The sequence below is a fragment of the Macrobrachium nipponense genome, chromosome 3, assembly GCF_015104395.2.
Source record: "Macrobrachium nipponense isolate FS-2020 chromosome 3, ASM1510439v2, whole genome shotgun sequence".
In the NCBI taxonomy this organism is placed as follows: Eukaryota; Metazoa; Arthropoda; class Malacostraca; order Decapoda; family Palaemonidae; genus Macrobrachium; species Macrobrachium nipponense.
The window spans coordinates 67,699,085-67,726,584 of NC_087202.1; positions in this window are offsets into that span (position 1 = coordinate 67,699,085).

The window sequence follows — 27,500 nt, forward strand, 5'->3', positions numbered from 1 at the left end:
GTAATACCAGGCTAACATCAGCGAAGTATGATTCACACACTATGTGTACATCTTGCAGTATGCTCAGTTATTTTGTCTTGTAATGAGTGCAAGGATTGGGTACTTAGAGAATCGCTACTGCGAATTTAAAAATTTTTTTAGCTGCCGATAATAGACAATTTTATCTGTGTAAAAACTTTGTAAGTGCATACAAAATCTAATTTTATTATAAGAATATCATTTGTGCAACTTCAGTTTTCAGCATGATTTTCATTCATCGTTGGACTTCTTATATTATTACGGAAAAGTGCATTAATTCAGTATATAAAACTCAATTGTATGGCAAAAGTGAGTTGCTGACGTAATACTTGCACCACTGATCGTTGAGATGAGTTTTAGAGGTACCTGCTTTCGTTATCTTATAGAACAGTCGGGTATCCAATTGGAGAGAAGGACATTTGCATTGTTAGAAATGTTCCAAAGGTTAGAAAAAAAAAAAATGTGAATGTAGGCAGTGTGATGCCACGTGGCAATTTAGTTCTTCAGGTCCCAAGCCTTTCAACTTTGAGGGCCTTAGTAAACTTTTATGTAGTAAGGGAAACTTCTGCTTCTCATGTATGTGAAGGGTGTACTTCTCAATTCGTGATGAAGAGCTGTTGTTTTAATAGGAATGGTTGTTAAGGGAATGAAAAATGTTTTACTGGTTGATGACGTATTCGATTTTTGCACCCCTTCATATATTTTAGAAATAGCAACAAATAGAAATTAACTTATCTCAGCCAAATAGAGCAACCGAAACTGTCAGAAATGTTCTGTGTATTATCCATGTTTTTTTACACTGGAAATCATGCCCGTTGCTATGATGACTGAGAGCAGAAATTTTACAAATAGACAGTAAACTTCTTGCTGTTCTATTATAGTAGATTCACATCAACCTTGCATTTGATGTCCAGGCCAGTCCCTTACGACGCTACTGATTGGCTGTTGATAAGCCAATCACAGGGCTGGAAACTATTAGTCTCTCTCGAGAGTTCACATGGGTAGGATCTATGTTCGATCTCTCCTGAGAGATGCTTCTTTCAAAAGTATCCCTCAGGGAAGGTGGAACAAACATCCTGCCTATGTGAACTCTCGAGAGAGACTGAAAGTTTCCAGCCTTGTGTTTGGCTTGTCAACGGCCAATCAGCAGCGTAGTAAGGGACTGGCCTAGACTTCAAATGCACGGTTGATGTGAATCTACTATAGCAAATCAGGCAGAAGCCAGGTACGGTTTAGCTTATACTGTCATAGGCACTGTATGATTCTGGGCTGACGAGTGCAGCAAGGAATTTTATTTCATATAATTTTCTTGCTATTTTATTCTAGAGTTTAGATATGATTCTTTTGGAAATTGTACAGGCTCGTCTGGAAAAAAAGTCATGTATATCTTAGTTTTACCAGACCACTGAGCTGATTAACAGCTCTCCTAGGGCTGGCCCGAAGGATTTGATACTTTTACGTGACTAGAAACCAATTAGTTACCTAGCAACGGGACCTACAGCTTCTTGTGGGATCCGAACCACATTGTATCGAGAAATAAATCTCTATCACCAGAATTCAATTCCTCTGGTTCAGCGTTGGCCGAGCCGAGAATCGGCCAACGTGGAACTAGGCTCGTCTGGAGATAGAAATCAAACATCGCCCATGGTTGCAGAGGCTGCCGTGGCTTACATCTGGACTGGATCGTTTCGGATTTTAAGGTGTTTGGTGAAACGAGTTAACTGCAAGAAAGTCCGGGAAAATAATTCATTGTTCCAAATGTTTATGCGGGTCTTTTTGGACATGGTACTTGGTACTTGGAGGGCCACAAATGTTTTTACTTGAGCGAGTCCCTCGTTTATGTTAATTGATTTTTCTTTCCCTTTCCCTAAGGAAACCCCTTCAGAACTTTCGTTAATAACCCTCATCTCCTTTATCCTTGGTCACAGATAAAACACCCCAGTACATCCCCTTGCTACCGAAATGGGGAGAGAGAGGGAGAGAGAGAGAGAGAGAGAGAGAGACAGAGAGAGAGAGAGAGAGAGAGAGAGAGAGAGAGGGGGGGGGAGGGGGACTTTATACTGATCTATGATTTATCGCGCAATTTAAGCACGGACTTAGCACATTGTTTCCTTGGAGAAGCCGTGTTATAAGACATGTAAATCACCTTAGGACACCCAAGTGAAAATTCCTTTCTACGAATATTTTTCCTATTTCCTTTTCATAAGCTGCTAGCTGTAGTATATTTTCGAAGTAAATTGTCGCTTTGAGGAAAGGTACTGAAATCGTTCTCTGATCAGACTCTGGAAGTATCTTCTTCTACTTTAGAGAAGCATAATTAGCCCAAACGAATTGCGTAAACATTTAAAGATTCTCTTAATTCCTTGAACAATTAAAGAAAAATAGAAATATGAGTGTTAAGTGGGTCAGAAGTTCGAGCTTCCTTTGCTTTTTCTGGACGATGGATTGTAAACTTGTCAGTCACCTTTTATTTCACAGGTATATCCTTGTATCATTGTTATGCTAGGCATTATTTTTCCTAGAACCAAAACGCCCAGTTGTATTACGTTCATTCATTATATAGCATTCCTATTAAGCCGTAAATAGTTGGCTGCTTCAACACAGGCCCATCTTTGAATGTGCTTTTATGAATTCTCTACGAGAAACTTTAATAAGTTTATCTATATCACTCTTATAGGAAAAGCATATTCATAATAGTTATTTTATAAATAGGTTCCCTCTATACAAGAGAACGTGTAGCGTATTTTTCTTCATTGCAGGTTAAAATTCAACGATGTCGGAAATAGTGTATTTAAAAATAATTACAAAAGAATCATTTAAAATCGCTGTTAATTAAAAAAAATATATATCACGCCGTGTTTCAGAATAAAAGGTTTCTGATTTCTCCAGAACTTCCCGTGTTTTATTGCATTACACGGACTGTTATTCATATCCTCTTTGCTTCAAGTTACTATGATCTCACATATCCTGGAGTAATATGACTCCTGATGAAGCAATCTTAGCAGTTACTTATGCTCTTTCATACTTCATGGCCTCCTTTTGTAGGCTTATTGAATTATTTCAAGACCTAACACATTCATAATTTTCTCAGTAATTTCAGGAATAGTGGAAGAAAATATGGACGGTGAAGTATTTGCAATTTACATAATTTCATTCGTTAGAGAACTCAGTTTGTTATACACTCATTCAAATGAAATTTGTTCCTCTTTGAGGCTAAAGTTTTGAAGTGTTAATTGGAATACTTGAAGAGCTCTTCTTGAATATTACTTCAGGGCAGTTAAGACTTTTATTATTTATTTATTTATTTCTTAATTTATTTATTTATTTATTTATTTATTTATTCATTTATTTATGTGGGTCTAAGTAACGCTGGAGAATCTGTCTCTTTGTATACCAACAGACATGATAGCCTGAATAATAATTGTAATAATGTAGGTCTCCGGTCTTCATCTGTTATTTCATTGCCAGAGCAATTTAACATTAAACTTTATAATATTCCTTAGGCAACAAAGATTGTCACCAAGTCGCTGTCCTGAAAGTGACGTCTCTACCTGCGCGTACCGATGTCTATTTCCATCTTGGAGGGAAACATAGTGTCCCTGGACTTGAATTGGTGTCCATCAATATTTTCCATCCTCCATTTCACTGCTCCTTCGCGTTCTCGTGTCCATTTAAATAAGGCTGAATGGAGCAGTACGCCGCTCTGCGACATGGGCACAAGAACGAGAAGCATATCTAACATATCGCTAGTTTCAGTTTTGTTTGGATTTCTGGACTGTAAAATGTTTTAAAATAGTAGACATTCATTTTATACTAGAATATTTTATTGTTTTCTCTCCGTTTTATTAGCCCACTAATCACTACTTTTCTACAAGATTATCATCATATTAGGTAATTTTTGTAACATTTGAACTTAGTTATAGTTTTTTATAAAAGCCACTCAAAGATTCCCAAAGGCAAAATCACTCACGGAATCTAGTTTGAAGTGGCGCGACCAGTAATATTTACAATATTCATGGCGGACTTTTGATCCACGGTAATAGAAATCGCTGTGTCTTGATAGCAACATCATCGGTATTGCGCTAATCATTAGTTTCTAGTGATTGTAATGGATGGCGTAAGACAAGTTATAGATAGTACTTTACTTACTTGACAGTGATATGAGAATGGGTGAATGGACTTTGGGCAATGCCAACATGTAATAAAAGCTTTCTGTGATGGGTATTGAATACACTGGGGTAACTCGTCGATAATTAAGAGGTACAAGTAAAAAGAAAGGAAGAAAGAAATTATATATATATATATATATATATATATATATATATATATATATATATATATATATATATATATACACATTATGGTATATTTTGATAACAGTGCTAATTTCAATGACGATCGATATCCCTTTATATAGATCAAATTGCAATACCCATTAACGTTATCATTCGTAATGGAATTCAACATCATCATGCGCGTCTCACGAGTTTATACCATTAAGTGAACTAATTATGACGAAAAAAAGTGATGGCGTCAAATTTTATTGTGTAAATTACTTTGAAATCGTTTTTTTTTGTATTATTAATAAATTCCAACTAATGACATTTTTGTGCGATGATTTGCATCACCGACACCTCATTTGATGATAATGAAGTGTTGGCGAAAGGGATCTGTCATTTTAGGGAAATCAATTATTTTTGTGTTTAAAAGTCATTTGGTGATGCATATATTTAAAATAATGATTACGTGACTAAATACCATAACTTATAAACGAATAGACAATTATGATGAATGTTGACATTCCGTATTATATTATGCTTTTTCTTTAGATAACAAAAATAGTTTATAACCGTCATTAAACATAATGAAGCATTTATGTGTATTAATATTAATGCTACTCTTGATATCTCGTCGGGAATAAAACAGACACGATGCATGACGTGATTATTATAAGTAAACAAATGGCTTATTTTCACTTTTTATTACGTCAAAATTTTTCTCATATAATAAAAACCAAAATATTGTAATGAAAAATGACTGATGACCGGCCAGCGATGTGATTTTGTATTTAGTTAAGTGGAATATTTAAGCCTTTCTTTAAAAATCTTATTTGGTTTTCGGCCATTTTTTAAATCAGCTAAAATCTTATTTGGTTTTTGACCATCTGTTAAAGCAGCTATATACCAGAAAATAATCATCACTGACATAAGTCTACAAAGTTGATGGAAATTCAGAAAATTCAATCATATACAATTCTAAACATTCAGACTCACAGAGACAATTAGAGCAACAATTCAATTCACTCAGAACAACGAAACCAACGATTAAGGACTTGAGAGTTTCTGCTCCACATTTCATCTATTCGTTTTTCTTACGAAATAAAATGTGGTCAGTCCCGCCACAAAGGTTCTCAAGACTGTCAGAACTGGGCTCTCCTCTGGGGAGATTTTTACCTTTTATTTTCCTTCCAACAAATTTCCCTACTGTAAAGATCCGTCTACAATAGACTTCGTCACTGTTGCCCACCGTCCTCACCTTCACCGTCGTCACTATAATTACTGTTCTCTCTCTCTCTCTCTCTCTCTCTCTCTCTCTCTCTCTCTCTCTCTCATCTTTGTTTCTTTTCCAATATCTATCAATGTTTTCAGCGTAATTACTATTCATAATGAACCAAGTGCGAATCGTTCCGAAGGCGGGAAAGCAAGTCTTATTACCGAAGCTTTACTCCAGCTTTCCTTTCAAGACTCAACACAATCAGTGGAATTGAGGAAGCGTAATCGGGTATGAATGATTATTTGGTAATACATCATGTTGATTAATCCAGTGAATTTATTGCATCGGTTCATATAATATTTACTTAACGTTGAAGGGAAATCATTTAGACGCAAGGATACACTATTCTAGTTAACATTTTTGTACAAATCGCAAAAATCATAATAGTTACTGGTTAATTCATCTATTAGCTTAAATAAACATCGTTATGTTTATGGAGGGGGACATTTTAAATATGTTTCATAAACATATCCATGACAATACAATGCTTTGAGATACCAGTGGCGGCAATCTGTTTTCTTTGGCATTTGATCCCTCTGCAGTCGTCTGCTGATCATCCTGGGTTAACGCATCGAAGGGTACATTGAGGATGGTCCTTCATTTTACATTCGATATTTTACACAGTGTATCTTTTGTAAAGATTAGTTCTAGTTAGGTAAATCATTATTTAGAAGGTCCCGCTAAAATTATCGTTGCAACATACATACATATACACATACACACACGCACACACACACACACATACATAGATATATATATATATATATATATATATATATCTAATATTATATATATATATATATATATATATATCTACAAGCTGATCACCCGGCACTTCCCGGGAAAACTCTTGAGAACTTACAAATATTTTCCTACATCTCCTTTGAAATGTTTGGTCATGTTAAGAATGTGTACTGTCATTGAAATTGTTTTTCTTTCCTGTTATTAATAATTCTGTGCTGAATTAATTAAAGAAGACTGCTCAGTGAAAATGTGACCGTGTCGCATAGACTTCTGCAATGAACAGAAATTCATGTGTGCAAAAAGGTTAGTTTTTGAAGAAATTCACTGTAGGAAATGAATAATGGATGAATCTCTGTAGATCATAGGGGGCATTTTGAACAAATTATACATATCTTCCATGAAGAAAAGAATGGCATGTCAGTGACCATATCAAGTCATATTTAAATGCGAAAATCACACAAGAACTGCCTTATCATCATTGAAAACCTGTGCTAACGTTAGCCTTCCTCTCTCTCTCTCTCTCTCTCTCTCTCTCTCTCTCTCTCTCTCTCTCTCTCTCTCTCTCTCTTGCCTACAGTCAGTTCAGAATTTAATAGAATAATTTCTCAACAATAACGAAAAAAACAACCACATTGATGAAAGACATTTCAGCAGGTCTACACGACAAACTGTGGCTTAGGCATATGCACTTCAGTTAACCAGGTAGCTTCAAATGCCTAATTATCAACTCATTTTCAAGGCTGGTAGTCAAGCGTTATCTCATAATATCTAGTTAATTAGTCCTAAAAATTCTTGTACTGCTTTAATTGTTGTTTGTTTTGAGAGGTCAGTGATTGCTTTTACTTACTCTTGTAAGGGTTTAATGCAATCTGGTCTTACTGATGTCCTAGGAATTCCACTGTTTTCTTTGCCCATTAGCATTTGCCCTCCCTTACTATGACTTGATTTTCTTTTGTAGCACTCCTTTGATGATCTTCAGATGATGCTTGAGGATGGGGCTAAATATGAGAATGTTGTTGATTCATCATGGGCGCCAATTCCTGTTAGGTTTTGGTACCATGTGAAGTGTGGATGTCCATGGGCTGCGGGCTTTTTGACATATTTCCGCATTCTCCATTTCCTTGAACGCTTGTTTGGCATAGGTGAGCTTCTTTGGGGCTAAATGTCTGAAGTGGAAGTGGATCAGGGGGACTTTAATTTCTATGTGGTGCGGGATGTTCTGTTTTACTGGTTTGGTTAAGTCGTGCTGCAGGTCATCTGTTAAAATCTCTTGGTAGTCTTGTAGAAGTCGGTGTATTTCTGACGGTGGAGTAGCAGCTGCGATGAGGCCTGTCTGTTGTCTCTGCTTTTGCGGTGATGATGCGGTGGCGGCTTGTTCGTGCAGCTGTTGACGACATGATGGCGGAGCTGTTTTCTCGATCAGTTGTTTTGATGCTACATCCGCGAGAACAAAAGCTCATTTTTCACTTCTGCAAAGATGAACGTCCACCTGTAGTCTTTCCTGTTGAATGATACGTTCGTATCCCGCTTCCCATACATCTTTATTGGTGCTCCACTGGCGATGGATACATGGAGAATGGTGGGTGGGATGGGTTTGAGATGTTCATGTGGGCTGGCTGGCACAAATGATTTTATGCCCCGATGTCAACGAGGAATCCTGTGTTGAACCTTTCGTTCCTGACAAAAAAAAAAAAAAAAAAACACATGGAACTGTTGCATTCATACCTGGAAGAAAGATAGCGGTAAGCAGGCAATTTCTCTTAAGATGCAACTGGTCTGTTCACCACTGAAGTTTAGTTGGTTGGGTCATGGATACGACCCTCTTGCATGTTTTTTTCTTTTTTTTAAATAGGCAGCCTCTGTCATATTTGCGGGCCTACTTTCAAATCTCCAGTGAAAGTAGCACATTCCCTCCGGTGGTTTGTCTTTCTTCTGTCTGGTCTTTCCCTTGATGAATTGCTTGCGTAAGCTTCGTTTACGGATGGGCTTAGCTGGTCACTCTGGGTTACTGTCAGATTCCGTATTGATGTACTGCTGGGACCATCATGCTGCTGCAGAACGATACATAGATGTGGTGGGATCTCTGCTAGTGTAGTAATACTACTGTAGCAGTAGTGTCTCAACAGTATAGCAGTAATATACATGAACTAAACATTTAGGCTAACTGCTGGGATCCTTGAGGATCATTTAGCACTTCTTGCAACTACTCGAGAAATTAGTTTTTATAGCCAGAAGTTAAATTTTCTAATCCAACAATGCCCATGATAGCCTTTAGTGTTATCCTGAATTATAACGAGGCGAAAGTGGGTGGAGCCTTATGAAGTAATTATTCTGACGATAATTATTGGTGAAAGTTTGAAGCCAAAATACGTACCGGCTATTTTTTTCCAGTAAATAGGTAGATAGCCAATAAATAAAAATTGCTTGACATTGGATATAGCAGTTAACAAATCAAGCTTGTTTACTATGTTTTTGAAAATTACCAACTATTCCCTACATCTTGTCAATCTGATTGTGACCTATAAGTAGACTGTAATTTCTTAGGAAACTTATTTTGGGAGTTAGACTAAGAATAGTAGTGTTTTTGTATTTATTAACATATTTTGTTGGTTTGTTCATTGTGACAATTATCAATGGAGAGGTTTCAGAGTTCAAAGGTATAGCCTTCGTTGCGTATAGCCAATCATCCATCGAGAAAAAGGGAGGAAATGCTGTCATAAGTTACGTAACGAGTGCATTCGAAACCTTTTCTCTAAGTAAGTTGGCCTGTCTTCAAAAAAGTCACTTTTACATTATAAGTACCAAATTTATTCAACCTACGTAATGCAGAATACAGTCAAAATTTATGTGTAGATATAATGTGTATTCTAATAAGCGTTATATCTATGAAATACATTGATAAAAAGTGATTGCGAAAAAACCGTGTTACAGAGGCCCTGAATCTCATAGTAAGTGTACCTGAGGTTATTTCCAGGGTGATTTAGTATCGGCCTGGACTGTCACACAGGACAAGGAATGTATGTATGTATATTCTTTATTCACTTTTGAAAAATATCTATGAAAACCAGAAACGGAAAATTTTGTTAAATATTGAACTGGAAAGGATAACCTCGGTGTTTAATTGGCTTTATGGGCCAATAATTTTAAAGGCTCATTAGAGTCGCTGAACCCTTCGCCCTCATAAAAAGAGAAGAACTATTATTGAATATTCATCTTTAAAAGCGTTTAGTACCTTCTGTATTGTTCATTTGGTCACTGGGTAATTATGTCGATTTTTATTTTAGGACTGAGAGAGAGAGAGAGAGAGAGAGAGAGAGAGAGAGAGAGAGAGAGAGAGAGATTGTGTAAAACATAACATTGTTTAACCATGGTTGACTCTATTTCTATATCTTTTTTTTTTTTGAAGGAAACTACACTAAATATGAGTTTCACCTGTTTCCTTGATATTTAATGCAACTTGATTAAATAATCGCTGCTGTTTCAATGGGGTGCATATAAGGACGCGCTCCTCAGAACGCTTTTTCTTTCTTTGATCCAGAAGGTTTTCGTGTTCATTCTTACATTTTTTTCTCTCGAATTAGTTGAGGATCTTTCCCAGATAGTGGTTCTACGTTGGACGAGTGGATTTCGCGCTCGGCTAGTAATCCGGTGGTCCGAAGCTCGATTCCCGGCTAGGCCAACGCGGAACCAGAGGCATTTATTTCTGGTGATAGACGTTCATTGCTCGATATAATGTGGTTCGGATCCCACAATAAACTGTAGGTCCCGTTGCTAGGTAACCAATTGGATCCTAGACACGTAAAAATATCTAATCCTTCGGGCCAGACCTAGAAGAGCTGTTAATCAGTTCAGTGGTCTGGTAAAACTAAGATAAAGAAAAAAAAATCCCAGTTAATGACCGCCAAGGGTTTGAATCCGGTTTGTATCCACCTTTGAGGCGTGTTTAGTACGAGCCCGTTGGGGATGACCGTGAAAACATAACGAAAGACTCTCCCGTAGGGTGTAAGCGCCGTCAGTGGACCTGTTACGCCTTTCAAACCTTTTACTGTCAGCTCTGAATGACCTCATAGGTCCCAGTGCCTGGCCATTGGCCTAAATTCCATATTCAGCTAAATAAACAAAAGACTACATATCATAAAGATAATGAACTATTAGTCCTAGAAAACGACCCCCGAACTTTTTTGGCGGTCACTATCTAGGAGAGATCTGTTTTTTTTATTTGTTCGTCTATTGTCACCAGTGCTTGTGTATTACCTTATTTATGAGTACGCTTTTGTGTTTCGTTTGGACTCAATGACACGTAGTGCGTATTTTACGTTGGGCATTTTATCACGAATATATACAAGCGCATACATACAGGACGTCCGTGAAGTTACCCTGAGGTACAGATTCTCTCTCTCTCTCTCTCTCTCTCTCTCTCATATGCCTTGAAAGATTTATATCCACTGACATATACGACAGCTTTTTTTCTCCAAAAAATAACGGAACCGCAGAAGATTTCGTGTTCAAGTAATGAATCACAGGTTTTATTGAGTTTTTTCGTTGTAACAATTTGTTTTGCTGTAATAAAATATTTCTCGCCTTAGTGCCTAGCTGCATCCGAAATTTAATGAGTGTGAACGCGTTATTTAGGAAACTTAACAAATTATGCCGTTTTGGTGTTAATACCTATAGTCTGTATGGGAGAAGTGTATTCCAAGGTCTACTGAAACGCTAAGAAAAATTTAGTTCGTTTCCTCAACCTCTTCCGACATTTACTTTCCCTTATAATAAAGAATAAAGAATAACAGTTAGCACCCTAAAGTTACAAGGCAAGATCATCTTGAAGAGGATTTTGATTTAAGATAGTGTGAACCGTCCAATAAGCGCTTAGATGATTTGTTATAGTATTTTTTTATCCAGTAAATGTACAGAAAGGTGTCACCACATACGGGAGGAACCGGACAGTTGCTAAAAACCAATAATGTCAAGAGAGCCATTGACTATGGAAAATCATTAGATAGATGCTAAGTGTACCGAATTTTTTAACATCGTTACCTAGAAAGCGTAGTTTTTCTTTTATTTAAAAAAATACATTTAAAAATTCGTTTTACAAATCAATACATATCTAAGTCTCATCGCTTGGCGATAGACTTTTTGTGTTCTCCTTACGACTGTCGTTCGTAAGTATTTTTGGTTCCTCTCATCTCCCTTGGATATCTTAGTAGAGTGGTTCTTTCTTGACTAAAGGAGATGATTCAAACAGGCAAGTTGAACAAGATAACAACTTTATTCTGTAACTCCATACTAGGAGATGCAGCTCGGTCGGAAGACCGATATGTTTGATGGTTGGCGTGGAACTGCCATTCTAAAGCATCGCGTCGATAGCGGAACATTAGCTATCTCAGCAATTCATATAAAAACATACGTAGTCCGCCGGCTCGGAAGTTACAAGTTTCCGGCGTAGGTTAAGAGGTCAACCGCCTCCCATGAAGTTGTTGTGCAAAGTTATCATAAACATAAAATGTTGACAAAGCTTTGAGCTAGATCAGGCTACTGCAGACAGCGCATAGCGTAATCTAGGTCTGCTTTGGTCACGTAGAACCCTCCTAATGCCATGACCTCAGGTCATGGGTTTATATTTACAGATCTTGTAAATCTAATATATGTAATTATTACATTAGGCTCGGACTGCTACCTATTCAAGCCTTGAATAAAAAAAATTACTTTAAACATTGTTCATAGGAGCGTGCTCGTAACATACGTCTAGGTATAACATAATAAGTGATTAAATACCCTTGTTGACATATACATAAACAAAGATAAATGCATGGAAAAATATAGATCCATGTTTGGTAATAATAATGATTAGTAGGCCACAAAAACAATAAAAAGGTAAAAATCAAAAAGATTAACATGTATACATGATTAATATGATAACAGGTAACCTGATTAAGAATAATGGTTACTAAATAATGATTATAGCATGATCATGGATAATTGTTAAAGAGTACTTGACCACTCTTTGTGACAGATAAATATAATGGTACAATGGTATAATAGTATATAAAAACTATGGAAATCTGCAGAAAAGCAATAAATAGGGCTGATATATTTTTATTAGGTGCCCGAAAAATACCTTTAGGAATATATTAATGTATAATATTGGGCTATAATGCTTTATTAGGCGCCCTGGAGATACTTTAACTGTTCAAATGCAAAGGCGCTGAGTCTTTCTTGTCCTACATTTTCGCCAGCATACGGACCGCTTTTCACACACAACACAATTCCAGACAGTTCCCTAGGCACGAACTGAAGTGGCCAGGTCAGGCGGCCCCTAAACTCAAACGACTTGAGTTTAACGGTGGGTACGTCATCTAGACGGGCCAATACGTTCCCTTGGAGATCCTTCTGTTTACGCCTCAGCCTACGCCCAAAGCAAGATGTTGACGGCGATAACCAATATGGCCGTCACGCTGAACACGGCTAGCAGAATGTAGTAGCGAAGATTTTCTCCACCTGCATAAGTCGGTGACGCGTGGGTCATCTCAGCCAGTTGCCGGTCAAACGATGAGCTACTCGCGCGTTGTATGGGAGAGGTAGTGACGGGATGATTGTGGAAGCCCACGTGTAGTTTGCGAATACGCCTTCTCACGTATTATCGTGTTGACCCCTCTGACGTGTAGTTTGTAGATGTCCCCGTACAACCATCGGCTGCTACGAAGATAGTGGCATGGGCGTTGGTACTGTCCGGACACACGACGTCGAATCCGGCCTTATCATAACGGATCCAGGAACCATTATTCACCTGTAATTGAATTTATTACCGTAAAAGGGATAAAGTTTCCCCAGACAACCTTCGCTTGTATGAGAGAGAGAGCCGTTTAGCACTATGTCTAACTCACATGAATCCGTTGATATAGGATAGAATTCAAAAGAGTCAGCTGTACAAATTTTATTATTCATGGCTTTCTGAACAGTGAGTGAGTTTATCTAAGTCTTTAATGATTGTAAATGATTTCTTATCAGAAGAAATCAGTACATGCCCCGTTAAATTGGATATTACTGGATTTGAGTTATTCGTCATGAAAGTAGGAAACGGTGCTATTTTGTATGATTGCCAAGCATCGGAAGAATCAAAAGGAATTGTGATCATAATCCTATAATATTCAACGCTGGACTGATATTAGGCTATATAGAACTCTACTTTATGGGCGTCTAATAAAGGAATATAACCTAGCTTCTCCCGTCCGTGTTTTCCCAAAGTTAACGTCAGATCTTTAATAGGCATGAGGTGAGGAGATAAAACACCCTTTGTTGCTAACGTAATTGCTTCTACGTAATCTTTTGACTTTTCAATAAAATGTGATATTTTCACACGGATATGATCTATTTTCGAACTATAGTAAGCTAACGTAGCCAGCAAATGTTGAACTTCCATGACCTGATCGATATTATTTGAATGTTCATTAACGATACTCATTATTTGATTGATCGAAGATAACTGGTTGCGAAGTTCAGATAAAGCCAATTCTGTTTTGTGTTGCAAAAAAACTCAATTCTTTTGTTTTGATTATTTATCTTAAGGCGATTTGAGATTCCTAAGCCTAGATTCGCAACTGATCCTAAGATGTTTAGTCCGGCCAGAATAAGCGGGTTGCAGCGTTCAAGAGTATTGTGCCGCCCAGACCACATCAGCAGGTCACGAGCGAAGGGGAGTTCTTCTGCCTCGGCGGTTTTATTTTGTATGTCATAAGACAACATTTCCGCGACGCTTAGTGTTTGAGCTAGCGAAAAACAATCTGAGTTAGCATGAAAACTTACGTTCGTGCATTTCCTTAAGGAAATACCAAACCTCATCAGGTCATTCTTTAAGTTAAGGACGTCATCTTCAGGCAAGAAAATAGCATGCATATCTACTTCTATAACAATATTAACTTGACACGGATGAATACATCATCTACTTCTCTCGATAATCGAGCCATGATTAAATTCTATTTCTTTCGTCCTAGCGCTCTTTCCATACAACAAAGATGTCTGAATACACAATATCACTCCTAACAATAACAGATTCATTTTTGAAACCTGCAATGAGTAAAACATATGTAATAATTCGCGTAAAAGAATAGGTTTACATACAATATGATTAATAGATATATATAAATTATTATACAAGTTTCATAAATACAACCATTTTTTCCCTCACTCCATCTACCTTTCTTTAGATTCTGATATGTGCCAATGGGACTATTCTCACATCAGTGGGTTTGGATACATTTGAACCCTAACTCTATTGGCCGTTAAATTTTCTAAAATGTTAAACGGGCCTTCAACTTAGGTGTCAGTTTATAATTTAAACCTTTACGTACGTATACTTGTATGTATACCTGATCGCCCACGGCATATGTTCTAGTTGGCTTAGCTATTTTATCATGATTTTTTTTCATTATGATTTGTGCTTCTTCTAAATTCTTACGAATTATATTATATCGACTTATGCTTGCATCCATAACATCCTTTAGAGGATTTGATAAATTAGTTGTAGGCTTTAAGATGTGGAAAGGCGTTCGGGCCGGGATACCGTACAGTGCCTCGTGCGGTGTCATTTTAATAGACACATGATACGAGTGATTAAGTGTGCTTAGTACCGCAGGTATGGCAATGTCCCAGTTGGGGTCTGCCCCCCCTAAAGTGCACCCCTTAAAATGTTTAAAACCTTTACGATTTGCCCCTTTCCACTAGCCCGTTAGACTCTGGGTGATAGATCATGGTATTGATTTTTCTTTATACAAAGGAATTCGCACAAGGAGTTAAGGAAATGATTATTGAACTCCCCGCCCGAGTCTGAGATAATGATGTGTGGAATTCCATGTTTACAAATGTAGCAATCGTAAAACTTCCTAGCGCACTCGACCGCGGTTTTTGTTTTAAGCGCTATAAGTTCTGTATATCGAGTCAAAGCGTCTATAATTACTAGGAGGTGCTTATTTCCTCTGTCTGACTCGTAAAATCCGGTTAATAAATCTAAATGTACTCTTTCAAAGGGTTGATTTGGCACGGGGTAAGCCCTAGGCTGACAGGTGTCTTCGTGTGCCCTTTGTATTCTTGACAAGTGCGACAATTTGCTATGTGCTTTTTTATATCTGTAAGCATCGTATGCCAATAAAATAAGGATTTGGCTTTCTGTGACATCAAGGTATAACCCGGGTGTCCGTGCAGTGGATTTTCATGCAACCATTTTAAGACAGTGGGTATGAGTGAGTTAGGCACCACCACCTGGTTGTTATTCAACTGCGGTGTGTTGCGGGTTTTCCTCGTCACGGATCTACACAGGATATTGTCCTGTAGGATATAATTCTGCTGCTTATACTTTAGGTATTCCTTTTCCTTCGGATTTCCGTTTAACGCAATGATGATTTTTTCTATTTGCGGATCTTTTCTTTGTTCCGTCTGTAATAGTTCAGCACTCCAGCCCAGATCTTCCTGTTCAGATATAGTTTTAACAACGGGCGTGGAGGTTGAGATATCTATTAATTCAGCTAATGGCTCGGTACAAGATGAAGAGGGGTTGCGTGATAATGCGTCAGCAATGATATTTGCTTTCCCAGGTAAATACCCGATACTCGCGCCAAAAGTCCTGAATGATCATGTGCCACGAGTTCGCTGGGGCTGTGACTAAAGCCTTTAAAGAAGTCGGTTAGGGGCTTATGATCAGTGAGAACCTTGACGGGATAACCGTATTTATGAATTTAAAGTGCACGAGTGAATTAACAATAGCGAGCCCTTCCTTGTCTATTACTGCATTACTTTACTTTCGGAAGGTCTCAGTTTACGTGAATAAAAAGCTATAGGGAAAAACTGTTTATCATATTGTTGAAGCAATACCCCACCTACTCCTAGGTCTGAGGTGTCTGTTGCTATGAAAAATTCCTTACCGAAGTCAGGAAATTTCAAGATAGGAGAACTACACAGTTCATCTTTCAATTTATCGAACGCCTGTTGATGAATTTCAGACCATACGAAATCTACGCCTTTTTTTATAAGATCGGTTAGCAGGAGGCTATGATTGAGTAGTTGCGGATGAAGCGGCGATAGTAGCCGCTACATCCTAAAAATTGCTGTATTCCCTTGACGTTAGTAGGTATCGGAATGTTACGGATAGCCGACACCTTATCATGGACGACTTTAAGACCTTCACTAGAAACCGTGAAACCTAGATAGACTAGTTCTGTTTTAAAAAATTCACACTTACTTATCTTTACCCTTAAATTATGCTGCCTTAATCTTTGTAGCACTAACTCCAATTTACGTAAATGTTCTTCTAATGTGTTGGAAAAGATTACTAGGTCGTCCATGTAGGCATGTAGGATATCTCCTAACAAGTCTCCAAACACGATGTTTATCATACGAGTAAAAGTTATAGGAGCACAACGTAAACCAAAAGGCATACGCAAAAATTCATAATGTCCCCTGGCTGTGCTGAAGGCAAGTGTATGGGATACTCTCTTGTTCCAACGGAATCTGATGAAATCCTTTTAGTAAGCTACTAGGCTGTGAAATATTATTCTGACCTAGTAAGGATAGGATATCATCGTACATGGTACTGGGAATCTGTCAGGGATTGTTTCTTCATTTAAACGACGAAAATCTACGCATATCCGCCAAGTTCGATCTTTTTTCGGTACTACTATTAACGGAAAATTATAAGGGCTGTTTGATTTCCTAATGACTCCTTCTTTTAACATTTTACCTACTTCCTCTGTTATCTCATTCTGAAATTTCATAGGAAGTCGGTACGAAGGTACATAGATTACTTTCTGTTTGTCCTTGAGCCTTATTTGATGCTCGATGACATCCGTTTTTCCTAAGGTTCCATCCGTGGTGGAAAAAACATCATGATATTTAGTTAAAAGATTCAAGAATTTCTGCTGAATTTCTTCTTCTTGAATGTCCTTATTGATTTTGTTCTTTATAGATTGCAAAAGGGGTTCATCCGCAACTGATTGAGCGTGATTTATCTCAGCTACGGTAAGAATGCGATGTTTATAGACTTCGGCATCCAAGATATGTTGATTTTTGTGGATTACTAAAGTGGTATTCAAATGATTACAGACTTCGATGTTACATTGTTGTTGTGAGCCGACTGTATAAATGGCTTGTGTGACGATAATCCGTGTGTTTTCAGAGTTTCGGAAAGGATTAATGTTTCAGATCCTGGCAAGGTTCTCTTTACACGCACTATATATTTGAATTACGTTAGGCTCGAGAGTTTGCGTGCAAGCTGATATTACGGGTGAGCGAGAGTTCTGTTGGGTTGCCTGTATTATTTCTTGGTTCATGAGACAGGTGATTGGTTCCGTAATGTAAGTGACAACTCTGTCTGTCTCTTTAATTATCTAAAACTGATTTTAGGGTATTAGAAGACCTATAGAATTTCCCTTTGATATACACGCCGTGTTTTGCAGGTGCTAAGATAATATTTTGAGTGCCCATAGACGGGTATCCGATAATTACTGCGGGATACATATTAATGTTTTGTACAGCGACAAAGGTATCAGCAAACGTGCGCTTACGACCTTGTACTGTACATGAGTTTACGCCCACAACATTTAATTCATTATTCCCAATGCCTGAGAGCCTTATTCCGGACTTTTCTATAGGGAAATTTGAAAAGAGTAAATGATGAGTTCTTAAATCCATGATATTACGTGGACTACCAGAATCAAAGAACAAAGTGAATGACTTATGGTCCAAATTTACTGCATGTAAGGTTGGTCGCAACTCGTCTTGACTAATAATTGCATGAATTTGTTGCAAATCTACGGGAACCTGCACAGATTTTTTTGATTCGGCCGTGTGTTTCATAGGAAAATCAATTGTCTCACAATGATCTGATAAATGATTAAACTGATTATTTGATACAAAAGATGTTGATATTGATGACCCAACATCGCCCTCTCCCCCCTTGGAGTGAACTACGTGGTATTCGTTTTGTTTATCACACCTTGAAAATTCGCTTGCCCTTGCGAGTTCTGGCTAGACGGCCCAGGAACAGAGGTACCTGAAGCACGATTTGTTTGTTTCTGCTGTTGTACAGAATTTCCGTTTGGTTGTTTCTTCTTATAGTACTGAGGACCCTTCTTTTTATTTGCACTGGCAACTGGTTGCGTGTTTGTAGCATTCTGCTGTTGATTCCTCGAGTAGCAACGGTTATATGAATGAGTTGAACTATTGTGTATTGAACAAAACGCGTCCGACAGTCTGAAATCAGTGACCTGGTCGTTACAGTTATAACAAACCATCCCTACAACTTGATTATTATTCTGTACCACATTTACTTGCTGTGGCTTGTTCTCATTTTTTGCAAAAACTTGAATGAGCGAAGGATCTAGGTCGGTACATTTAGACATGTGTTTTTTGATTTGTTTATACACATCTAATTTCCGTACTGTCGGGCTGCAATTTTTTATCAAAACACCGTACTAACGCTTCAGGCAACATTGCAGTGATAGACGTCAGGTAAATCAAACGGATAAAATCTTTCACTTTGGATTTTAGGCACCCGCAACCCACCCGGGAGGTTACTTAAACTATCCTGATATTCATTTAGCCGGTCGGCAATTAGCGCCGCCCGCTCGACAACATTGAGCTGAGTCATGGAGGCTTGGTTAAGGATATTTCTCAATGCCAATACTACATCTAAAGCCTCTTCACCCCCATACACGGCACGTAATCTGATTTTAAACTCGTCCCATGTAAGCGCCTCTTGGAAAGAAACCCCCCTTAGATACGCACTTGCGTCACCTTTTGCAAAGTCAATGAAGCTCTTGGCCTCCTGTAATTGTACTGCTGGGTCTGTGATGCTTTTTGCATTTAAATGAGCGTCTACAGATGAGATCCATGCCTCAACATTTTGAGGCAGGAACCCATTGACCCGACCTTGAAAAGGGACAATCGCTGACCTCGCGCTAACGAGAGTCACCACATTGGGGTTGCCAGTCGGAGTAGTTGCCATTTCGACTTTCACTTTTTTCTTATCACTTCTATTCCTTGCAATCCTATCAAAATATCTATAAGAGTACACTCGACCACTACGTAAACGCATATGCAATGTACTGTAGAAGTGTGTTATAATAATAGGAAAATCCCCCAAAAGATACAAAAAATACAGATAATATGATAAAATATTATACGGAGAATTCCTGCAAGAAACGGTTAATGACAACGAGAAGAGAAAAAAAATTAATCTGCGGGCGAGAACTCGTAGTTGAAGATTGATTCTGTAATGAAGGAAGATTAATATGGCGAACAACTCACCCCCAGAATACTGGATGATCGACTCCCGATGAACAACACTTCACTGAGGAAAAGACCTGAATAGATAAAAATGGTACTAGCTCCAGATTATATTGCGAAGGATTGTTGACATGGGATGACGTCTCAGTTCCTGTCTAAGTCTCGCGTCGGAAGTCGTGATGACGTCACGGTCTTCTCTCGGTGCACGATGCGTGGGGAAGTCCAAGATTGATGACGTCACAGCCTCCGTCCTTGCACTACTGCGTCTAGCTGTACACTCTGCGTCCTTGCTCGTGATCGGGTGATGTTCCCTGTGTATGTTTTCTCTTTCCGTTGATGTTCGATGCTGCTCTCGTCCGGTGTAGATTCTCGAAGATAAGTGACAACAGTTGCTCAAACGTCGGTGTTAAATGCTTGTATTCCTCTCGATGAAGGACATAGTTGCGTCTTCATAAACTGTTGCGTTGATTGAAGATCCCGTTTCCTCTGTTTAGTTTGATGATGAAGGTGGAAGTTAGTTCTTGTAGACCTTCGGTCGGCTGATATGGGTCTTGTTAATTATATTCTTCGTTATACGCTGCCACCACATCTAAGTCTCATCGCTTGGCGATAGACTTTTTGTGTTCTCCTTACGACTGTCGTTCGTAAGTATTTTTGGTTCCTCTCATCTCCCTTGGATATCTTAGTAGAGTGGTTCTTTCTTGACTAAAGGAGATGATTCAAACAGGCAAGTTGAACAAGATAACAACTTTATTCTGTAACTCCATACTAGGAGATGCAGCTCGGTCGGAAGACCGATATGTTTGATGGTTGGCGTGGAACTGCCATTCTAAAGCATCGCGTCGATAGCGGAACATTAGCTATCTCAGCAATTCATATAAAAACATACGTAGTCCGCCGGCTCGGAAGTTACAAGTTTCCGGCGTAGGTTAAGAGGTCAACCGCTTCCATGGTAAGTTGTTGTGCAAAGTTATCATAAACATAAAATGTTGACAAAGCTTTGAGCTAGATCAGGCTACTGCAGACAGCGCATAGCGTAATCTAGGTCTGCTTTGGTCACGTAGAACCCTCCTAATGCCATGACCTCAGGTCATGGGTTTATATTTACAGATCTTGTAAATCTAATATATGTAATTATTACACATATACGAAATATGTAAATTATGTACAGAATCACAGAATATATAGTGTGATAATTTTTATAGATCTATATACTTGTATTTAAAGTGTATTTTGGTTGCGTCAGTAATCACTCTTGTATGATAATGAAACGGCACCATTGGCACGAGTTTCCTGGCAAATATATTTGAGGATTAGTAGGAGCATAGACCAGTTAATTCTTCTAACAATTGTTTCATAGCGCAACTGCGAGGTTTTCCTCCTGTTACAGCTTTGAAACCTTTTACTTTCAATCAATTTCGCCTTGAGCGCTGAACGATCTCATAAGTTCCATTGTCTTGTTAATTGATGAAAACTTCGTAAGACTTAGAAATTGGAATATTCATGAAAATTTGTTGATGTTTATGAGTGCCAGTGCAGCATCGCTATCAGTTATGCCGATTTGTTGTTTAAACGGAATAACAGTTGTTCCTAAAATTCTTAATCTGTATATTTTTAGACCCATTCATTGAAAAACTTCACGCAAACACAAACGATTGATTTTTCTCAGCCAAATTCAACTTCTACCTGACATCAAGAAAATTGTGGAACTATGTGAAGATAGACTATTTGAGAGCTTTAAAATGTATCTTTGTTGTTTTTTTTATTCTTTACATTGTCTCTTGGTTGTCATTACTGTGTTAATAATCTTCCTCTCTGTGGGGGTTTCTGCAATCAGCGTCCCTTTGGCTCCTAGCTGCAACCCCATTCGTTCCTTCACTCTACTTCATTTCATATTCTCTTTCTTCCATTTTACTTCCTAACAATTGATTCATTGGGCAACTGCGAGGTTTCCCTCCTGTTACATATTTCAAACCTCTTACTGTCAATTTCGGTTTCAGCGCTCAACGACCTCATAAGTCCCAGTGCTTGGCCTTTGGCCTACGTTCTATATTCAGTCAATCTCCTGCGAATGGAATTTCTCCGCGAACCTGCTCTTTGCTAAAAGATATACGAGACCGGTAAGCCATTGTAACCAGTCTGTCGTTTGCCATTCTCTGATTCTTCCTCACGGTATTCATGAGACCCTTATTCAACTCTCGACCTCTCTTTGTTTGTGCATAGTGGCAAAATTTATCTGTTGAAAATTTATGGAGTTTAATTTGATTTTATATAGATTTTTGGCATTATGCCCAGCACTGGGGCCACGTAAGGCCATTCAGCGTTGAAACGGAAATTGACAGTGAAAAGTTTTGAAAGATGTAACAGGAGGAAACCTCGCAGTTGCACCATGAAACAATTGATAAGAGAGGATGGACAGTAAGATAGAAGAAAGAGAATATGAAATGAGGTACAGTAAAAGGAATGAAATTAGTTGCAGCTAGGGGGCCGAAGGGACGCTGCAAAGAAGCTTAACTAATGCCTTCATTGCACCGAATGAGGCGCACTGACGGCACTACCTCCCTACGGGAGAAAATTTATGGAGTACTTTTTACAAATAGCGATTTCTGGTATGACCAGTTGTTTCATGTGGCTTTGAATCATTTCGCTTGTAAGTTCTTCCATGTGACAGAGCATCGTATATAATTAGGCAATTTTGTAGGCAACTGCAGTTCTGTTCAACTTCCATGACCTCCTGTAAGTGCGGTGTAGTCTATTTCCGTTGTAACCTATGTGTGTTTGAATAAAAGTTCTTTTTGGCTGGCTAGAAGTTCATATCCAGATGTGCCGGGACATTTCTCTGTGTTCATATAATTTTCTCGGCCAGATTTCAACTTCAGCAAACTTCACATCTGGATTATTAGCAGGGAAGCTCATATGATCCAGTCCACAGCGGAACAGAAGTAAAAGTTGGACCTTTCGGAACTTCCCAAACTTTGAGTGTTGTTCGTTTCAGTCACTGTCACCCAGAATATCCATTCTCTCGTTTGTGTAATCATGAATTCCTTTGGTAATTATTCTATCCCATTTTTCTTATCTAAACTGCTGTTATATACAGTTAATTGCGTATTTTCATCTCTCAAGCTATTTTTCATTCCACTGGTATTAATTTTTTCAAATTTTTTCATTATTGCGGGATTGTTGGAGTAAATTTATTTATTTTTTTTTTTGGGGGGGGTGAATTAACAAAAGGATTTTGTATGAATCCGAATCAATTAAGTCATTAACGCATCAGTAAAAAAAAAAGATTTCTAGGAGTCCAAATTAATTAAATCCTTAATTCATTGAGAAGAGGGATTTTCATGAATGGAAATTTCCTTAAAATGAAAATAATGACCGGCCCACATAATTGAATGAATAAATAAATGAATAAATAAATAAAATCTCACAATACGATAAACGTTTCCTTCGTTTTCTTCACCTGGTTCCAAGGCTTTTTACAGCAGCATTGCGCGTTTTTTCGTTTGCCCCATTCTGACTTTTGTCAAAGTATCCACACAATGTACGCTAAGTATAAAATCATGAGCCGTTTCACTTAGAGTAAATTTTGTAGATACCTTGATAAAAGTCAGAAAAATTCTTGGAACCACATGACGAGAACGTCGGAAACGTGTAACGTAGTGAGATTTTTTTTTTTTTTTTTTTTTTTGTCGCCAATCCATTTTTGGGGGGAGGGTAGGGGTGCTCTTTTTGTGGTTGGTTTTAAGTTTGGTCTGCTTTCTCTTCTTCCTGGGTTATGAATAATGATAAGTTGTCTCTGACTGAAACGGAAATGTGGGAAAATATAAGTTTTCTTAATATTCCATAGCAGTGATACAAGAAATATAAGAACGTAGAGTATGCATTTTCCTTCTTTTTGGAAGTGATAAACAGGATTTTAGAATTTTATCTTGCCACAATGATGATGACGTAAAATTTCATGAAAACTATTGGGAGACATGAACGTTTTTCTTTTTTTTTTTTCTTTAGAGAGAATGGATAAATCGGAGAATATATGGCAAAGGTATCATATCATTCGCAAAAGATGTGCTATTCAAAGAAAACATTTTCTTATTTCATAAGGGAAGAAATAAAACACATTTGGCCGATAAAAAGTTTCTTTACTCCGACACGAGGAAGAACTCGGACACCAGCACTGATCCTTCTGCAGGTCGACTTTCTCCCTCTCGCTGGAGCTTCTCCAACTCTCTAATCTATTCCTTCCACTTGCCAAGGTTAGAAGAAATTCCCATTCGTTATCTCTTCCCTGACTTCCTCACTCTGACCTAATATCCGCAGAAGCTTAAACCTTACAACTTCCCCTCCCTCATCCTTAACAAAGGATTTTGATAACTGGATTACTTAAGAAACTCTAATATCCTCAACGAAAAATTTATGGGGAAAGTTCGATGGCGTATTACAACGTAAGAACCCATAAACCGGCTGCTCTTACGACCCTTGCCCCGCAACGTCTTATCCTGTGTCCAAAAGATAGTCCGGTTCGATTCTTAATGGAGTTGCTTTAGTCTGTTGTGTTTGGTAAAATATTGATTGTGACAGTATATGTCACATGTCCTATATGAGAGGATATTCGTTAATGCTTACGTTCTTGTCTATTGACTTCGAATGATTTGAGTTGCAACGGAATTTTGCAATGAGATTCACTGGTTTTTCTATTTCTGTCAGTACCGCCCGTCCCCCACCCTCCTCTTCCTCTTCCTCCTCCTCCGCCTCCTCTCTCTCTCTCTCTCTCTCTCTCTCTCTCTCTCTCTCTCTCTCTTTTCCGTAGGGGTTAGTGCCGTCAGTCCATCTCATCCGGTGCACTGTAGGCATTCCGTAAGGTTTTTTTGAGCGTGCCTTCGGCCCCTAGCTGCAACCCCTTTCGTTCCTTTTACTGTAGCTCCTTCCGTATTCTCTTTCTTCCATCTTACTTACCATCCTCTCCTAACAATTAACTCATTGTGCAACTGCGAGGTGGTTTTCCTCCTGATACACCTATGAAGCCTTTCTACAGCCAATTTCCGTTTCAGCGCTGGATGACCTCATAGGTCCCAGTGCTTGGTCGTTAGCCTAAATTATATATTTAATTCTCTCTCTCTCTCTCCTCTCTCTCTCTCTCTCTCTCTCTCTCTCTTAAAATTCACATGGGACGAAGTCCGCTTGATCTTATTTAGTCACTCTTTCAGTAGATCATTTGGAGTGTTTTGCTCTTGTTTGAACCGGCAGACTCGTGCGCGGAAATAATGCGTATCTGTGTTCCATGAAGCCATTTGATCTTGAGAATGATTGCATTCGTTGACTGCCTAATCAGCCTCTTCTGAGTCTGAGCCAATACCCTCAATGATTCAGTAACAGTTATCCTGATTTGGTATTAGGTCACTTTCGTTTCAGTGTATCCTTTGTAATTAACTTGATTTATTCTTGGCATTCATAAAGTATAGGTTATAAAAGAAAAGAGATCACCGCTAAAATGGGTTAGGTGCTCGTCTACTTATTCTGTAGTCGAGAGTTCGATTCTCCGCTCTGCCAACGTGGAATCAGATATAATTAAATATAAATTTCTCTATATAATATGGTTCGGATCCTACAACGAGCTGTAGGTCCCTTTGCTAGGTAACTAATTGGTTCCTAGCCACGTAAAGATACCTAATCCTTCGGGCCAGCCCTAGGAGAGCTGTTAACCAGCTCAGTGGTCTGGTTAAACAAATATATACTTAACTTATCCCCCACGAGCTGAAGTCCTGTGGGAATAGAGTCATACTGCTAGTGTGTTGTATAAGATAAAACAAGATTGTGCTGTTATATTGCTTAATATGGGCAGACATCTAAAATAAGGCGATTTTCATCATTGGGTGATGAATGACGAATGGAGGTAAACTAAGTATGCCGATGGTAATGGTGGCGGGGAAACCAAGGTGTGATTGCTGTCGGGATTAAATACAATAATTAATAATCTAAATTCATGTTAGCTCTCTCTCTCTCTCTCTCTCTCTCTCTCTCTCTCTCTCTCTCTCTCTCTCTCTCTCTCTACACATTTCGAACGCGTAAGGAACAATGTAGAGAGAGAAACAAATTCTGTATACTTAGCAAATGACATAAGAAAAAGATTTTGAAAGTAAAGTAAAACGGTAAAGTTGGAAGGACACATTAATAAATAAGAGGAGAAAAAGTTAGAAATGAACACGGGTAACTTGGCTGTTAAAAACAAATTTAAAACCCAGATTTGAAAACAGTAACGAACAATAATACACTGACACCTGAAAGTAAAAGATTACAGTTGTATATGGATAGTATACATATTTTAATATTATATTATATTATATATATAATATATATATATATGATATATATAATATAGTATATATATATATATTTTATATATATATATGTATATATATATGTAAATATATATATATTATATAACATTATATATATATATATTAAATTAAATTAAATATAATATATATATATATATATATGTATATAATATTATAATATATATTATATATATATATATATATTATATATATTATAATATGTTAATATTATATGTAATACAAATATATACGTATATATATTTGTGTGTGTTGTTTGTATGTACGATTCATTTTGGCTATTTCGAATTAGATATAAATAACATTGTTAAAGACAGTTCCAATGTACTGAGGAAAATTATTTTTCAAATTTTTTAACTTTTAATTGATCAGAACTTTGTTATGATGATAACCTCCCGATTTTAGTGTGCACCTTTATGCTATTCTCTCTCTCTCTCTCTCTCTCTCTAATCTCTCTCCTCTCTCTCTCTCTCTCTCTCTCTCTCTCTCTCTCTCGACCTACATGAACTCCTTTTTTTCTATACGTGTGAGCTCCAACAGAAAAGTTTTTCCTCTATTACTTTTACACAACTTTTTCTGGAAACTTTTTTTCAATCATTGTTATAAAATAGGACACTTCATTCATTTCAAACTAGAAAAGGCATTGCATTTGTTTCTGACGGAGGACCTAAAAAATAGTTCTTAGGGAATTTCTCATATTTAGTCTTATTGTTGATCTGCTTACTGTCGCTTCTGTCCGGAAGTCCTGTTCACTTTGTGCTTCCTTTCTCCCGTTAGTTTCTTAGGATTTTGTTTTATATATTACGCTTCCAACCGTGGATTGTGGAGACCTATTGCTAAGAAAGGATCGTCAAGTATATTGAAAGTGGACATGAAATTATAAGGGAGAGGATTTAATAGTTTTTTTCTTTCATTTGAAATGTGTAATTTCTTTGTTTTTATCATACAACCAATGGAAAAGTAAAAGCGAAAGTAAAAACTTGAAATTGTGGAATGAAATATTGTTGTGTTTGTGGACGGGCTTATCTCTGCTTATCTTTTCAACCTGAACGCTAGTAGACTGGTAGGTTTAATTAATTTGGATTCTTGGATTAAAAGCTAATTTTTTGCCAACTGAATTCTTGGATTAAAAGCCTAACTTTTTCCAATAAAGTCATCACTGTAAAATGGATTCACCCAAAAATGTTTGAGAACGTTTGGTGTTTCGTCTATATGAAAATTCTCTCTCTCTCTCTCTCTCTCTCTCTCTCTCTCTCTCTCTCTCTCTCTCTCTCTCTCTCTCTCTCTCTGTTATAAAATCATATCCCTAGAATTGATCAGTAGGTTAACATCAAAAACTTTTTCTGCAATGAATAACAATCGAATGATCTGATATAATGTAATTGTTCTCATAATTTTTAAATAGATATCTGTCCAAATATTGCAAAACTAATACTATTTTGTATAAAAAGAAACTATTTACTTCATATCGTTTCAAGGATAACATTTAAGTTATTTATGAATTTAATTATGTAAAGCTGGTTTACTATCACAGAATCATGTTCTTAAATCTTAAAT